Source organism: Microcebus murinus, chromosome 1 (assembly GCF_040939455.1).
Source record: "Microcebus murinus isolate Inina chromosome 1, M.murinus_Inina_mat1.0, whole genome shotgun sequence".
Classification (NCBI taxonomy): Eukaryota; Metazoa; Chordata; class Mammalia; order Primates; family Cheirogaleidae; genus Microcebus; species Microcebus murinus.
Window position 1 is genome coordinate 81,093,314 of NC_134104.1, and position 17,651 is coordinate 81,110,964.

The window sequence follows — 17,651 nt, forward strand, 5'->3', positions numbered from 1 at the left end:
AGGGAAAATAAAACTTTCAGGGTGGCATTCTGGAAAAAAAAAGGAGAAAGAAAGAATCACTGATGATTTATATACAACATTTTTATTTTCTAAGCTTTTGATATTTTAAACTGTTGAAAATACATGAAGTTATTCAGAAACTATAAATTTTTTTTTAATTTTTTCCCTGTAGCTCTATAAAATGCAACTTTCCACATTTACATTTTTCCTCTCATTTATACTCAGATGAGTGTATTGGCTATTTGTTTTACAAAATAAAAAAGTACTTGGAGTGCAACAAGTTTATCTTTATTCCAGACTGTTGGGTTTTTTTTTAATGTTACTAATTTTTCCATTTTAAACATTTCAAAACACACACAAATTTAAAATACTAGAAACTCTTTACCCATTAATGAATTTTAATAACTAGCTTTTTTTTCTGTATTTATTACATTCCTGCTATGCCTACCTATTTTGTTTCAAGTATGCCTATCTTATTTGACTATTTGTAGCAAAGTATTAGACAGAATAAAGATGTGTGACTTATTTATATTCAAAGCTTTGATTAGAAACCCTGGAAATGATAGGAATTCTGTAACAGATATACATCTTTAACGTTTTTTAAACAAATATTTTTAAAAATTTGTTTTGTAATGTGCTTTTAATGATTTCTAGCACTCACACCTCCTTACTTGCTTTCTAAACTGTTTATACTGTCCCCAATAACACTCAGTGGAAAGCTGTCATTCCTGGCTAAATCCTTACTTAGGGTGGATGCTATGCCTCCGTGAGACAGGGTCAGGGGGTCAAAATCGATTTTGAAGGCCACCTGGAGAGTCCAGGCCATGAACTGACTCAAAAAATTTATATCAGAGCCAGAATGGTCCACCTCCCAGGGTCAGATCTGGCCTGACACTCCAACCGCAGGCTGGGGCATGCTAGACCGAGCTCAGAGAGAGGCCAGAGTTGTTGACCCTGCTAGCTGACCTCTTCAAACTTCAGGAGAATTTTTTTGGCAGTTACCACGGTGACTGGGTACTCTAAAAGCTTATCCTTCTTACTGAATGGAGGGAAAAAATTAGGAAAAAAATATGTTAAAACCTACCTTGCAGAGATGCCTATCATGGTTAAAGTAAAAAAAAAAAAAAAAAAAAAATGAAGGAGGTGGCTATGCTCCTAAATTGTCTATGCCTTTGATATTTATTTCCACTGCTTTCAAAAAAAAAAAAAATAGAATCTGCAAAGTCTTTCAAACTGTAAAATATGACATTTGGAACAGATAATACTTTTTTCTTCTTTCTTTTTTGGCTAATAGCTGGCAACAATATGAACAATGCATCAAAATACTTTTAAAACAATACAATTTACTTGTAAATTCTAACATGTCTCTGCTTTTCTTTGAGAATAATCGGTTTTGAAATAAGATCCATCTTAAATGCTGATCTATTAGGAAACAATACTGCAAATAATCTTTTTTGCTTCAGAAACATACTCGAGATTCTTTTTTTCCTGAGAGAAGCATCCATTTTTGCTTGACATAAAATTAGGAGAAAAGCAAGGGGCTATTATTATTATATATTTTATGTTTCACCAAATGACAATAAAAATGTATACATTAAAAGCAATAACCTAAAACTACTATAAAATATGTAATGTAACAAAACTACATTGGGAAGAAAAAAATACAATGTGTATTTTATTTTAGAGCAATGAACAATAAAGCTAAAAAAGCCATAGAATATTCTCCCATGTTAATATCAAATGCTATCTTGTCTTAAAGTCTCACAACAATAGGAATACTTGAGATTAAAATTTAATTCCCCATGGGGCAAACCTATGCACATTATAAAACTCAGTTGATTTTTTTGATGACAGATTGTAATACAAAATACTTTAAAATGGTTCCTATGTGTGGCTTGAAATGAGATGAGAATCATAATAATTTAGAAGTATAATATTCTTTAATCATAATGATACTTGCTTTTAAAAATACCCGAGTCCTATACAAAGACTTTTTGTAAAATTAAATGATTTTCATTGTTGTTACTACTTTCAACCTCCTTTAATTTTCCCATCTACTTATTACATAATCCAGGTCCTAGGAGTCTTGAAAGAATCTCCTCTACCATATGGGTGTTGAGTGTGTGTATATGTGTGTGTGTGTGTGTGTGTGCAAAAATGATCAAGTATTTATGAGGGGAGGGTGGATTTGCATTTTATTAATCAAAATCAGTGGCTATATAACAAGACAATGTCTTTGATCTAAATATCGTTTTTCATCTTGACTCTAAGCCAAGAAAAAAATGATAAATTACACAAATTTAGTAATTGACACTCTAAAAATGAATACAAAAAGTTCAGAAGAATGTTTTAGCCTAATCTGTTCATCTTCCTGTGACCTATTTTGACCACCAACTTCCCAGAATGGAATGGACATGAAACCAATATTTGTTAATCTTAATTTTTAAAAAACAAAATATAATTCAGGAATCATTTCCTCTCCCATCTTGCACTCAAAATAGACCCTGAAAGGGAAGGTCAAGACATAGTTTGAGATGATCTTGGCATGTGATCCAATTGCACTTTGTTAAAACACAGGTCTTTCAATTAGATAGTGTGGTTCTTGACATTTTGAAGTGGGCAACCAGGTTGGTGAATCATTCAAACTATGATGCCAGCTCATTGTCTGTGATGACTGTCCTTCCCAGCTGGGAACTCTTGGAATGCTTCCTTAAAGACCCAATGGCTGGCAAAGCATGAGGAACTATCCCTAAACAGAAAATGAGGCTCTCCTTGGGTTTTGAAAACAGATGACAGAAGTCTTAGAATGAGGCAAGCCAGGTCAGAATCTCCTAAATCATGAGTCTTATCTTGAATGAAACTTTATTTCTAGGTTCGATCTGAAAAGGAAAAAAAAAAAGTTAAAGTATAAGGCAATGGCTCATTTGTATAAAATTAAAAAAATGGCAAATCTCTTAGCTTGGTTTCCTCTAGTTAAATTTAGGATCTCTCCCTAAAAAAGATCAAAATAATTTTTCAGTATTTTGTATAAACTTTTACTAAAAGAGCTATGAAATAAATCATTTTATTCAGTAACTCATGGACCTGGATCTTCCTTTAGGTTAAAAATTCACAAATATGTTACAAAAATCACAGAATTTGGGGACTGAGAGGGACCTAAGAGAGATATTTTACATATGCAAAATCTGAAACCAAGGAGTATGAACTGTCTTACCTACATAATATTAATTAGATGCCAAGGCTAGAACCTAGATTCTGCTTGGCATTTCTAGCCTAGTATCTTTTTCACTACAATCTGTGGCCTCTTCACTAGGGTAGAGAATATTAGAAGCCCAGACGAGTAGACATATTCGAAGCCTTAGAGACAGATCATTATAGTACCACAATATAAAATGACTGTAAAACTCATTTAAGTCATACCTCCAGAAAGCAACTTTAGATACCACATAAGCAGAAATTCCACAAAATTATGTAGTAAAATAATTTGTGTTATACGAGGCTTCAAACTTCTCAGGAACTTATGTCTTATGGTAAAAGGCATATGAATAATATTTCTCCAGCTAATTATTTTTACTGATTTGCTATGGCTAATTAGCACCAGTTGATTTTCTATTGTAAGTATAGAGTCAACACTCTGCCAGGTTTGTAGCTAAATAATGAGAAGCAGGTCTTTTGGTGTTAGTCCGTCTTTGCTACCAGTAGTATGAAAGTCTGTCCACATAACCATGAACTACCTAAGACAAGATGCCTGTCAGTGCAGAGAGGGCTTAATCTGTTTTTTCTTTAACATTGTCCTAATTTACTTCAGGTTTGCCTTATATCTATAAGGATCAGTGAGTCCTAAAAATGAATTAAAAAGAAGCCTGTAGAAAAGGGTACAATTAATTGCTGACATCCCAAACTGCCACTTATCAACTGCATTCAGCTGTAACATTTACTCTCTATATAGTATATTTCCTGTGCTGTCTCAAAATTCCCCCTTCTCACTTGTCATGGCATTTAGGAAAAGATCATGATATAATTCTGAAAATTTGTTTTGGGACCCCAAGGGAGAAAAGAGGGATAAGAATTGAAGAGAGAAGGAAAAATACTAGGTATGCTGAGGTACCAATCAATGGCTTTATAGGGAACGAGGCCAGTGTTTAGAAAGATATTAAGAGGTGAAAGCAATAGAAGTCTGGTAGTCCTTAACTCCCACTAGAATTTCAAAGAAATGCTATATTCTTTCAATAGATTCAAGTGGGTATTAGCTAAGGGAGGCATTTTTTTGGTGCTAATTACATGTTAAATTTTTGGAGTAGAAAATGAAAAGGTACTTTGAGGTTGGGTGTGAAGAGCATTTGCTTGGCAACATTCAGTCAAGGCTGATGCTGAGGTCCAGCTACCTGGGTTGTACATGTGCATGTATTTTTCTGTTTCTCAAAACACTTTTGTTGTCTTTCCTTGGGCTATTAGCAGACTACTCCACCCAAAGGAGAAAGAGGTGTTAATGGAAGCTTCCTGGTAGAAGGAAACTTTCAGATATACAAATATTTTTTCATTTTAGAATCAAGAATGAGAGGTCAGTGGGCTGAGCAGAGAAAAGAGAGTGAGTGAAGAACTGAGATTAAAGAATGAGAACTCTATGGAGTTTATAAACTCTTGGGTTTATACTCCAGCTCCACCTCAGAAAGGCTGTGCTTCAGGGGCAATGCCGACACAGGAGGAGCCCGTGGCCTTGCCCGCTTCTTGGTCGGCCTTCACGATTTCCCAGAGCTGTTCCCTCGGCACTCCATTCTAGGCACTATCCATAGGACCGAGGTTAGAAGGGCACAGCCTGGGGCCACTTGACCAGTGGCTGCCTGCTGCCAAAGCACTGCCACTTTTAAAGAGGCCCATCGTTTTGGCATCCTTCAGAGGTCCCTGCGGAAATTGTTAAAGACAGAAACGTTGACATTGAATTTTAATGATATGGTCAGAAAAGAGGGGTGAGGCACCGCAGCTGCTCCAGAGCAGCTGCCCCAGTGGCCCTGCCCCAAGGACAGGCCTGCTTCTTGGCTACCATACCCCCAGTTCAACAAGAGGAAGGGAAGAGAAGGGACAGAAAGGTTTCAACTTTGAGGGCCCTGCCTGGTCCTGGACATTTGAGAGTCATCCACATCTGCAAACAGAAAAAAGAAAAAAAGCAAACAAAACAAAATGAAAACTGTCTGACTTCAGGGTTTCCATTCCAGGTTGCTCAAGTGAATTGGGGGTCCGAGAACATAAACTTTGTGAGGGATGTGGGCACAGGTGGGCAGAATATTGAGAACCCCCTACTTCTTACATAATCACCCATCAGGGAGAGCACAGCCGTGCAGAAGGAACCAGTTTCTCCTCTGGATCCACAATGGGAGTGACTGCAGTCAGAAGAATGCTCCTTTTCCTTCTTCGGGTTGCCTGGACCACATCTAAATGAGAAGCAAGCCACAGGACAATGCTCTCCCACCACCAGTTTGTTTCCTAATCCTAAAACTCAAGTGCCTGCGAGTGAAACTTCACAAAAAGTTATTGCCAGCAACAAATTCAGGTTGACAAATTGTCGATAATCATGCCTTCGACATGCTGGATGGCTTTCAGGCAATAAATAAGCAGATGCAAGAAGGGCTGCTGACTGGGTGGGCAGGGTACAGGCCACAGCCTCGGCTGCAGTTTTCCGGTAGTGCCCCCTACAAGGGAATGCGCTCAGTGTGGGGACTGCAGGGTGCCAGCCTGCCTGCTCTAGTTCTTGCTCCCTTTCTCCCTGCTCTCTCACACAAACTGCACACGGAGGAGCAGAGCGTCTCTCTTCGCTATCCTCCAATTAACCCTTCTGGGTACGTATGTCTATGGTCTCAAGCACCCTTGATTTACAGTCATGTCACCCAGGTTTTCTTTTGTTTGAAATCCTGGGCCCTTGGAATGTGTTGAACATCTAGTTACTTCTGTATGGCTGTCTGTATCCTGTGACAGAGAAAATTATTAGGAATTAATACTTGAGATAAAAATAATATTTGTACCTGTGGATGCATTTGAAGAATGCATGCCTGTTAAATCATTTAAGAACTTAAGATAAATCTGAAAAAGATCTCTCAAGGTGTTTGCACATTAGCACTTCTATAATCACCCCCCACTGTCCATTAACACACACACAAAGTCACAAGGGTGCTCTTTGATTTGTGTCTCCCAGTTTAGACTCGCTGTGTGTTTTAAATTTAGGAGCAATTTTAAATACATACATTGATGTAATTATGCATTTACTATGTAAGATATGATTTCTCACATGGTTTACAAATCCAGTTACCCAATCACAAGACTTCAAATTAAATTATCAATCACAACCCTCCTAGGAAGTTGATTTAGCTACAAAAGTTTGGGTTCAGAATTTAATTCACTCTTCCCTTTTCTCCAACTTGAATTTTGATTTCTGCATTTAAATACAACACAACACTTGAATTAAAGGTCTTCTTGCTAAACTGGAGGCTTTTTATCATTTCTATGAACTCTATAAATGAACTGCATTGTCACATAATCAATAGGAAAAACTCAGCTGTCACAGATCCTAAGCAACCCTTTGCCACAGAAATAACACGATCTGGCATTTCTGAGTTTGAAAATATGCTGTTGGGATGACATGAAACCAGAACTACCCAGAAGGCTTTAACTATCATGGTCTTTAGGAACCGCTGAGGACTGACCTGCTGAGAATGACTAAGATACTTCCAATGAGCCTTTCTCCTGGTTAGAGACCAGGTGTTGCCTTTTTTTCTTCCATAAATAAGTAGTGTAAGAACCAGTCTATTGGTATCTGGGATTCAAAGCTGTTTCTAAGCTCCTCTAAGTTTGTTTGCCGTCATAGGGTTTATAGCAGAATTTCAAATTAGGTATTTTTTCCCCCAAACGAATGAAACATGCTGGCTTGGATTTTAGAGTTGAAATCTGAAACTAAATGCCCAGCAATTTCAAAACCTGTCCTTTGAAGCTTCAGATCATCCCCATCAACATGATCAGGATTTCTGGAGTATATTAATCTTTCAGCTCAAAGGTAACAGAATGACATCTGATCATAAATAATATGAACCCATAAAATGACAGCAAGCCATTTCTGTGCCTCAATGTCACTGTTTCTTGTACTCTCAGCCTTGTCTCTACAATCTGCCACACAAATGCTACCATATCACGTGGGAGCAAGAGGAAGATGTATCCATATCTGTATCTCTACTTATCTATGATATACTACTCTGCCACTCTTAACAACTTGTTTCACCAAGGACATTTAAGAAAAATGTTAGTGGGTGGATTTATCCTAATATTTACCCCACTTGGCAGATTAGATTATATAATAAACATCTTAATTTATCGCAGGAGAATCTTGCTAACAAGACTCATGACCTTGGCATACTATGAATCATTTATACATCAAAGGTAAAAATATTCTCTGATTCACAGGTTTGTTCTGTCAGAGAGTCAATGTATTCAATATTGCAGTTACACTTTGCCTACATGGACCCCTGTATACAAAGAAAAGTGCTAGAGAGAAAGCAGAGAGTGGCAACCTAGACGACAAAAATTCAGTTTATAACTTCAAAGCATGGACGTGTAAAACTCGTATTTTCTAAAACTAAGGCTGTGGGAATCTGCATTTCCAATATTTACCATTACTAAGATCTTTGGGCTGAACTAAGACACACCACCTCTAATTAGTTTACTTGTCATCAGGGAACCGCTGCATCAAACCAGATATTTCACCCCTATTCAACTATGGAAGAAAATGGAATAACTTGAGCTGTTATAAAAAGCCAACATTTCAAATTAGCCTCATTTCACAATACCTTAAAAGCCCCCAACCCAGTCAGGCTCTTTCTTGGCAACCTTGCTCTAGCCCAAAACAGGACTGTTAGCACAGTAGAGTTTATCCATTATTATAGTTCACAGGCTTCTCCATAGTTGCAAGTTGACATTTGGAACCTGTGTCATGCAGAAGGGAACCAAGCCCATCCAGGAACCAAGTTACTTATTTCCAAAGCAACTGTCACTCATGGACGTGTATGTGTGTGTGTGTGTATGTGGGGGGAGAATTAGGCACACAATAACCAGGCTGAGAGTGACAGCTCTGATGTCCAGCAAGGACAGATAACTGATGAAAAGAGTTCTCTTCTTGGATACTTGATAAGTGTGTGAATTTGCCTTGTTTACCTTTACAGGAAATGACTGAATCCCATCCCAGCCTTAACACTGAAGAGTTCTGTTTCATCTTATTATTATTTTTTTAAAAGTATGCTCTATTAGGTTATCTTGTCTTTGATTCCCAAGATCTAAATCACATAGGGTCAATACTGCAAATTTGAACCCGTTGGGTACAAGGAACACTATTCTGGTAATGGGCACACCAAAAGCCCTGACTTAAGCATTATATAAGGCATCTGTGTATCCCTTAATTCATATTTTGTAATTTAAAAAGTTTTTAAAAATATTGTAAATTTGAGAATTTGCCTGAATTCTTTTTTTAAATTTTTATTTATTTATTTTTTTCAGCATATTATGGGGGTACAAATGTTAAGATTACGTATATTGCCCTTACCCCTCTTCCCCTTGTCTGAATTCTTAATCACATAGTACAGAGACATGATACACTGAATATAAGAGATGTACCAGACAACTCCAGTGTATATAGCTCTAATATAAGTTTTCCATTTCTCTATATACTTGAACACTTCCTCCCACTCTCAACACAGGACATATTTCTCTCCCATACCCTGCAATCCAACCTTAACAGTGTAGAAACCATGACTTGAAGATAACTGCTTGTTTGTAGTACTATTTACAAAATACTCTCTTTTTTTTCTTTCCTCAGGCACCTACCCCAAAGGACTGAGCAATGCACTATGCCGAGACTCCACTAGGTCTAAGAGAAAAGGTGAGGGTTGCAAGAGCACCTTAACCCTTGCAAGGGTCTAGGAGCCAGCATTTGCCTTACTACGTAGGTCCCTGAGCTTATTCTCAGCTTAATATAAAAAATATATCTGGATCTCCATTTATCTGTTTATATGGCCCAGGGTGTTGCCAGGAGTATTGTGCTATAAATCCTGGAATATTTGTCTCTTCTATCTAATGTCTGTCATGACACAAATCATTATTTAAAAAACTAATTTCCAAGCCTGAAAACACATCCTTACTATAGAAGTCATTATATTAGCATAACAAGCACAAAGTTCCAAGATGGTAATTTGGTTATATATCTGAAATCCTTCTAGTTCCATCAGAGCAGTGCTGAGGTATGATGCTGCCGTACTGCAACTAAGGTCTAGGTCAGTCCCAGTGGGTCTCCTGCATGAAGGAAGTTCTGCTGGGGGAACAGGTTGTCCTCCTAGACTCAAAGTCAGAGTTTGGACATTTTGTAAAGAATCAAGATACCTCTATCTCTGTTTCCTTCCTCTTTTCCGTTTGCTTCTTTTCTTGACCACTAAGGAAACATGTCTTAAAAGGTATTCTTCCACAGGTGTCTCATTAGACATGGACAAATATCAGGACTTCTTTCATAAGCAATACAAACACTTTTTGGTCTTTCTCTTAGGGGTGGAGTTCGGGAAATTTGACTTCTATCTGCCTGCAGTGGTTGAGGTGCAGATCAACTGCAACTCTGCTGAAGCAGAAATGGTGGTGGTAGGGGTCAGTAAGGTTGAGATGGATTCAGATGTTAATTTACACCTGAAAAGATAGAATGTAGTCACCTGCTTGTGGGATGACTTGAGTTTCTCAAGAATACTGGCGCCTGTGAGTGCTTCCTTGTGAAAGTTGAAATGGAGGGGCAAGGAGACTAAAAGTTATAGGAACAGGAGGAAGGCAAGGAGCAGGCACAACCTCGATAAGTAAAACAAAATGTATTTAGCTATCAGTTGTAAATCTATTTTCAACTTTTTCTTTTCAATGCATTTTAAAGATATAATAGAGAGGTGGTAATTTCTACTTTACAAATATTTGGAGATTGCCTATGGAATCTAAAAGTACGAATGTAGAAGTAAGGATGAGGAATTAGCCTTATTTTCTACCTTTTGGATGGTTTTTTGTTTTACATAGTTTGTCTGTTTAACAACTGCTACCGGCTGGGCGTGGTGGCTCATGCCTGTAATCCTAGCACTCTGGGAGGCTGAGACAGAAGGATTACTCGAGGTCAGGAGTTTGAAACCATCCTGAGCAAGAGCAAGACCCTGTCTCTACTATAAATAGAAAGAAATTAATTGGCCAACTAATATATATAGAAAAAATTAGCCGGGCATGGTGGCGCATGCCTGTAGTCCCAGCAACTTGGGAGGCTGAGGCAGCAGGATCGCTTGAGCCCAGGAGTTTGAGGTTGCTGTGAGCTAGGCTGACTCTACAGCACTCTAGCCTGGGCAACAAAGTGAGACTCTGTCTCAAAAAACAAACAAACAAACAAACAAAAAAACAACTGCTACCTGCCTCACTCAGTGCAATCCTTAAGTACCCTGTGAGTAACTAAGAAAGGAAAACCTACATTCCAACACTGCCTTTAACCTCAAAGATAGTAAAGAGTTCATTCAGACACCAGGACCACACTGAGGCATTAATTAGGCTGATGAAATCCATCGAAATGTATGGATTCAGCATAATCAAGTTTCTACCACAGACTATCGTTAAGGAATACGTGAGCAGCTGGAAGAATAGAAAGTACTGTTAGAGTTAAGTCATGCATGTAATTGAGTATATTTAACATAACCATTTTAATGATCAGTGATTAAAAGTGCATCTTACTTAAATGGTATATCCTCTGCAATTTGTTCATATCAACTTGATAATGTTCTCAAAAGGAAGAAGTATGGATACAAATTTCTAAACAAGATCTTTTTTTGAGTTTGGGGATAAAAAGCAGGAAAGTGAACTAGAAAGAAAAACGTGGCTTTTGCGTGCAAACAGCTATATTTATAACAGTGTACTATAAATTAATCACTCTTTGGGGTACCTGTGCTTAATTCATGTAAAGTATTAGAAATAAGTGATTTTTTTTATCCCCTCAGAATGTATTTTCTTCAAAGATGCTTTCTTTGGCCAGATTTTTTAAGTGTGTATGTGGGGGAACTGCTCCAATCCTGCTGCTTTTAACAGCTACTCCTATTTTCTGGGAAGTTTACATTTTCAATTCTTTTTCCAACCTGTTGGGTTGGATTATCTTAGTGGAACTCACCTCTGTGAAGATAACACTGGGAAGAGCACGCATCACAAGGAGAGGTGCATCCAGATATGATGGACCAGGAGCACAAACAGTTCAGAAGTCCGCAAAGGGGAATTAGCTGTTCAAGTCAGCGAGAGGCCTGAACCAAAAGCCCACGCGTTTAGAGGCAGACTCTGCTCTGCTCTATTCACTAGGACCTGGCCAGATAAATGGAGTCATTGTGGAGCCATGCACAAGCCAGCCCAACTCCTTTTGTTGTATTTTCTCAGCTTTTGTGCTCAAAACACGCAAATCACCGATTACTTTGCCCAGGAAAGAATCGAAAGAGAGAGGTGGATCTAGATCTACAGCTAGAAGTGTGTAAATCATACAACATCTACACATCTATGCAGGCACTATTAAAAGTGAGGGTTTAGAAGGGACGCCCAGCTCCCGAAAGTTGCTTCACAGGGCTCTTTTCATCTCCCTTCACCCCTGCCCCCACTCCTATAGAGAGACAAATCTATTCTCCCGCTCAAAATAGGGTTGAAGAGTGGCACATCTTGAATGTCTGGGAGTTGCACTGAAACTTTTACAAACCTATGAGAGAGGAAGGCATAAGTATGTTGGCACATACTATTCAACTATTCTGCCTGCTACAAACAAAACAAAAATGTTTTAAGGGTAAATTCATTCCATGCCTTTCTTCCACCCAGTAGCATGTCTTCTTTGGCTTGGAGGAACAGCTCTTGGGAAATCAGGTCTCTCAAGGAGCACTCCCACCCTCAATGTATAGTCTATAAATATAGTAGAAGAGCCATGCCAGAGGTAGTCAGTGCAAGAGAATCTGGAGTCTTGAAAGCATCTTTTTCTTCTGGCTATGGTGGCACTTAAATGATAATGCGGGCAATGGAGCTGGGAGATTTATATCTTTTGGAAAGTAGGGCGAGCCAGATGGTAATAGCGTCATTAACACACAAACTTGGGATGTGCAAGTGAAGCTTGAAATTGGGAAAGAGATCAGGAGAACAAAGGGGGCTGCTGTTGAAAGGCTACCCCTCTTCTGCCGGCCAAAGCTAAGCGCCCCTTGGTACTGGGGTCTGCTCCTGCTCGGAGCTGGATAATAAACGACAGCTTTCCCCCTCCCCTGTTGTGACTTAGAAAGCACCAAGAAAACTTTTGCAATAGGCAAATTCGGCACTTATTTATGTGTAACCCTTTGTAGTCTGAAGTGGCAGCAATGGGCCTTTAATCCAACTGCACTTCTATCCCCCGCTCCCCCATCCTAGTTTGATAAGCCCTTGCAATTGTTGACATTTATTTTATAAAATCAAAGTGCCGCTTGTTGTACGTTTTAGACAAAAGTTCATTTTCCTCCCCTTATGCAAATACTCTAAGTAAATATTAAAGGTTGAACAGCAGTACCTTTTTCATTTTCATGAGGGGGGTTGGTGTGAAGGTGCTGATGGGGGTCAAACTCCAGAGTTTTACTTTGGAAAGCTTTAGTGTTTAAGTTAAACTCCCACTGAATAGATATAATTCAGAGACCACAGAGAAGGCATTAAGACAAGATTAACAATGGCATTAATAATGAAGCATGTTTATAATAAACATGCACAAACATTTATAAACAGGCAAGGTGGTTTGAAACTAAAGAAAATTAAATGAATTACTTTTGTTCTCCCTATGAACGCAGTGTGTATATAACTATATACCATACATATATACCTACATAATATATATATGTATATCTATCTGTCTACCTATAGCATATGGCTTCTGGGAAGACAGCAAAGGTAACGGTCATTAAGCATTGACTGGCCTGAGTGATGCCTGTTAGCAACTAAAAGTTGACGAGGTCTAAACTAAAATCGAACGTTTTTCTTTTTCTTCTTAAAAAAAAAATACTAGAGCTCTTTAAAAGCCCTGAGGACTTACCCTCAAGGCATTATTCAGAGAAAAACTGAGACTGGCCGTTCGTCACAGGCAATTGTAAAGGGTTTCAAAGGGCCGATCAAACGATCGCCCGAGTAATCTACATTCAAGTCCGGATGGTGGTGTTACGGCACACACCTGCGGGGTGTTTGCTGTCCGTGCCCCTCGCCGAGCTACAAATCATCATTAAAGAGGGCTGCTTAAGCTTCTTCCCAGCTCCTAGACAAGAGTTACTTGGGACAGTTCACTTTGATATTGCTACAGCTCGCAATTGACAAGCAAGCTGTTTTGGAGCTCAAGCCCGAGCCCACATCCTAACGCGCGCCGCGAAGTAAGCAGGGTGGTGGGGGCAGGGGCGGCGAGCAATTGTAACAATCTGTTCCTTTCGCCAATTTCCTGTGCAGAATCACCACAGAAATGTATAGGAAACCAGGTTAGAAGCGGCTGAAACCCGCCTTGAGTTTTCTGAGGGCTCTTTCGAAACTTCTTCACTTTCTTTACAACTTTTAATCGACCCAGACTGTAGACACAACCTCACAACCTCAGTTTCCCTCCTTCCCTCTCTTACGTGCCCACACTCGGGCCTCCCTTGAGTGCGACACTACATTTTTCCCCAGCAGGGCCGGTATTTAGTTTGAAACTTTCACTTTTGATTCATTCGTTTGAGATTATTTCCCCCCTTTCTGTGCCGCACCTGCCCCGGCGGCTCTCACTGCCCTCACCTTGAGGAGGAAACACCCCGGCGTTAGGTAAAAGAAAGGGACGTGCGGGTCGGACAGCTGGAAGCGGGGACAGGCGGAGGCTAAGTCGGTTTCTGTCCGCCGTCTGCCCGCGTGTCTGCGAACCCTCGGCAACCGTGCGCGACCCACTGGGGGGCCGGTGTGGGGGGATTAACCGGCTGGCGGTGATGCCAAGATCAACACTCGGAGCGAATGTATCAATAGACCAATTTTCTGCTCTTACCACGAGCTTTTTCGTTTCAATCCAGAGCGGAGGTGCGTGCGTTGCGCAAGACGCAGCAGCACTGTAGCCCGGGGGGAAAAGAGGGCGCTACATGCGGGAGGCGCAAATATGGAAATTAACTCATTAGGAAGGGGTGTGGTTACCGCGAAGCCCCCTCCTCCATCCTTTCCTTTCTCCCTCGCTGCCACCGTCCCGGCTTGCTAAATATGAGATTACAAACAAACAAATAAAGCAGAAGCTGACTGCGCAGCCCCAGATCAAACACGCTCCAGATAATTCGCTTCACTCAGCGCAGCGGCCAGATCCGCGCAGCGCGGCGACGCCCGCCCGCGGTTTCAGCGCCCCCTCCACGCCAGCCCCGGCTTCCGCAACTCTGAAAAGCAGGGCCCGCGGCGGCTTTTCGAAGGCACAGCACGTGGCCCTGACGCCCCAGTTGGTATACGTTTTAAAACATCAGACAGACGCTCCCACCAATATGGTGGCCATCCGAGGGCTTGTGCTGATCTCAGAGGTCCTCTCCTCAAGGCTGCCTGGAGAGGGTGAGGGTGGTGGTGCTCTCTTCGGGAGAAATAAAAACACCCAAACTAGGGAGTAGTGTCCCTGAGTACCTAACCGGGTTTATTTTACCTAGGGCGCCGCGACTCGAGTGCAGGGGTTGGCGATGGGGAGGGCACCGAGAAGACAGAGGCTGGGGCCTGGAGGGGGTCTGAGCGCTAAAGCCCCGGGTTGAGATATTGTTAACCCAAGACCAGCTTACCAAGTGCGAGGGCGAGGGGGTTGGAAAACCTAGGGTGCATAATTCTGCGCCAAAATAAAATGTTTAGATGGGGGGGTGTGGTGGTGGAGGGAGTAAAAGAAAGAAACAAAATGCAAAATCTCTCACCCCCTACCCCGCCCCAGCTGCCCTGCCCCTGTGTCCTCAAAGCCTGCCTCTGTGCCGGGCTGGGGGGAAAAATGGTACTTTTATGGTTTTCCTTCCTGCGTGGCCCGCCTCCCCGCCCCTGCTCTCTGCCTGGCGCTCCCCCAGCTGCGGGCCCCTCGGAGGAAGGCTGCCCAGTCCCCTCGTCTCCCGCTGCCTGGAGGCCACCGAGCCTCAAAGCGCGCATTGTCCAGTGGGGGCGGGAAGGCCAGCAGACCCATGGAGAAGAATAACACTGCGCCCAACTCTTGTTAGGGAAAGTTTCCCAAATGCACTCCTTGTGGTAAAATACTACTTTAAAAGGTGGTGTGTGTGGGGGGGGGCGGTGAGTAAGTTTTGAAAATCCACTGCTTTTTCCAATTCTTCAGCCTTTCCCCGTCACTTTTTAGGTCCTCAGAAAGGGAGAGAGTAGACGAGGAAGAAATTGAAAGGTGGCGTTGAGGGCCGAAAATATGAACATTACTCTAGAGCGGTCAATGTGCTGTTTTCAAAATGCAAGCGGGAAGGGAAAACCCAGGTCTGGTTTGGGGACAGCTGCAAGGTCGGTGCGCAGGGGGTTGCAGGGAGAGGGGCCCCGAGGGCGCGTGTGCAGGCGAAGCATTTCGCACCTCCTGTTTATCTTAGAAGCCGGGTGGAGGGCGGGGGAGTGGGTAGCGAATTGTTCTGCTTCCCGACAGGCAGGGGAAGTTGAATAAAATGGAGAGGCGGGCACACGCAAAAACAAAAACTGCTGTAGGCTCGGAGTCTTTCTCCTTGACCCGAATTCCAAATAATGGGGGCTCTCCATTTGCAAAGGACTCCGAAGTCTGAGGACCCCAAAGACAGCAGTTCTCCAGTGACGGCAAAAGCCGCAATAGAGACCGTTAGAAATGGGGCTTTGGGGGCAAATGTAATTAATCTTTCATTCGAGCAGCGGGGACCCATTCCTTCTAAGCATTGTCGTCTGCATTTGAGGGGTCTCTGGGTTTCGTCTGCTCTTCCAGGCATTTGCAAAATAATGGCTCGTGTCCCTTGCAAAACTCTGCCTGAAACAAGTATATTCCAAAGACACTGAGATAGAGAATCCATTTATAAAATGAAATCAAAACAAAGTAAAACCCAAAAAGCTCCAGGCCGGCGCTCTCGGTGTCCAGCAATCAGAGTGAGGGTAGGGGTGCATAAGCGGTTGTGGCTATTTGCGAGTCGCGCTAATTTGGTGTGTGGACTTAATGCCTTAATGTTAAATCGGCAATATAAAGGGCTGAAGAGCAAGCCCGATAAAAGCTCTAATTACTACTGGAAACTTTAGGTGGTTGCTAGGATGTAAGGACCACCACCACCACCACAAAAAACCTCCAATAGAGGTTTGGACTGTGTGTATGGGGGTGGGGGGTAGAGTTTCTACGGCGAATAGTGCCCACATCTGCTGGAACTTCCATATCTAAGCTGTTCATTTACGGGAGCCAACTTATGAAATCTCCACAATTAGATCTTCATTGTTCTTCCTCCACAACACTGTCGTGAAAGAAAAGGTCTTCTCGGTCGGGGCCAATCCAACGAAGCGTTTGACGTTATTAAATAATAAAGCGATTGTGATTTACATTGTTGTTCAGAAAAAAAGGCCAATTATCCACTGTTATGTTGCCATAAAGATCATATTAACTCGAATTAGTAATCAAACAATATGCGAGCGTTTAAAAAAGTACAGCCGAACTGGGTGACAGCCACCGCGACGTCTTTACTTTCACCAGCATACCCGCGCCGGCAGCGGGAGCGAAAGAGGCAGACGCCGCAGACCCAAAAGGAGGGAGAGAGCAGCAAAGTGGTGATTAACGATCTCCAGTGTTAATTATTCTCAATTAATCCCAAACAGTGCAAACCGTCCTGGTTCCCGGCAAGTTCCCTGGTTCGGGATGCTCTGAGAATTCTGCCTTTCTGGGAGGGGTTTATAAGAAATCCGGAAGAGGCGATCTCCATGCAGCTGTACCTGTGTGAGCGAAGGGGGCAGGGGTGTAGGTGTGCGCACGTGTGTGCTGGGTGAGGTTCGCTGCCTTTCCCGGAGCCTGGCGTGCTCCCCGAGGTAGATGCCCGGGGTGGGCAAGGCCCGCAGCATCCTTACAACCCTGGTGAATCTTGCGTCTTCTCTACTCAAATCACTCTCTCTCGCCCTGTGTTATTAGGTTTATAACTCTTTGCCCACTTAAATTTGTGCAGCCAACCAAGGAAATCTAAATAGGTTTGAGTCGCCCCTTGGGTACAGAATGGAGGCTTTAATAAGAAAGATTAATTGTGGGTGTGTACCGGTCGGGAGACGCGTTAGCTATCAAGTAGCGGCGGGCTGTGGGTCGAGAGGCGGGAGACGCCTCTCCTAGGGCCCAGACTTTAGTAGGCGCCGTAGGCATACCTAATGCGGGCCACCCAGAGGCTCGGAGTAATCACAAGCCAAGGGCTTCACAGCACTCTTACCATTTCTACTGGTGTTATTTGAAGTTTTAAGGAATTTATCCTTTGCTTGTCTTGCACATCAAATCCTCTTGCCCCGAGCCCCGCCCCGCCCCGCCAGACCCCGGGCTCCTCGTCCCCACGAGGGGGCCGCTAGGGGAGGGCTGTGACCGCTGTCCTAGGAGGTCTGCCTATTCCGCCTTCATCCGCTGAACAATGTTTAGGCAAATGATGGGAACGTTTTGCTTC

At 42.1% G+C, this 17,651-nt stretch overlaps 1 long non-coding RNA gene across 3 annotated transcripts in view; it reads right to left on the reverse strand.

The window, feature by feature from the left end:
• Positions 1-1,648: 1,648 nt before the first annotated feature.
• LOC142871376 (uncharacterized) overlaps positions 1,649-17,651 on the reverse strand; it is a 123,875-nt gene continuing 107,872 nt past the window's right edge. For all 3 annotated transcript variants that reach the window (XR_012919627.1, XR_012919626.1, XR_012919625.1), the window contains one exon: positions 1,649-2,879. This is a non-coding gene — a long non-coding RNA (uncharacterized LOC142871376). The remainder of the gene's footprint in view (positions 2,880-17,651) is intronic.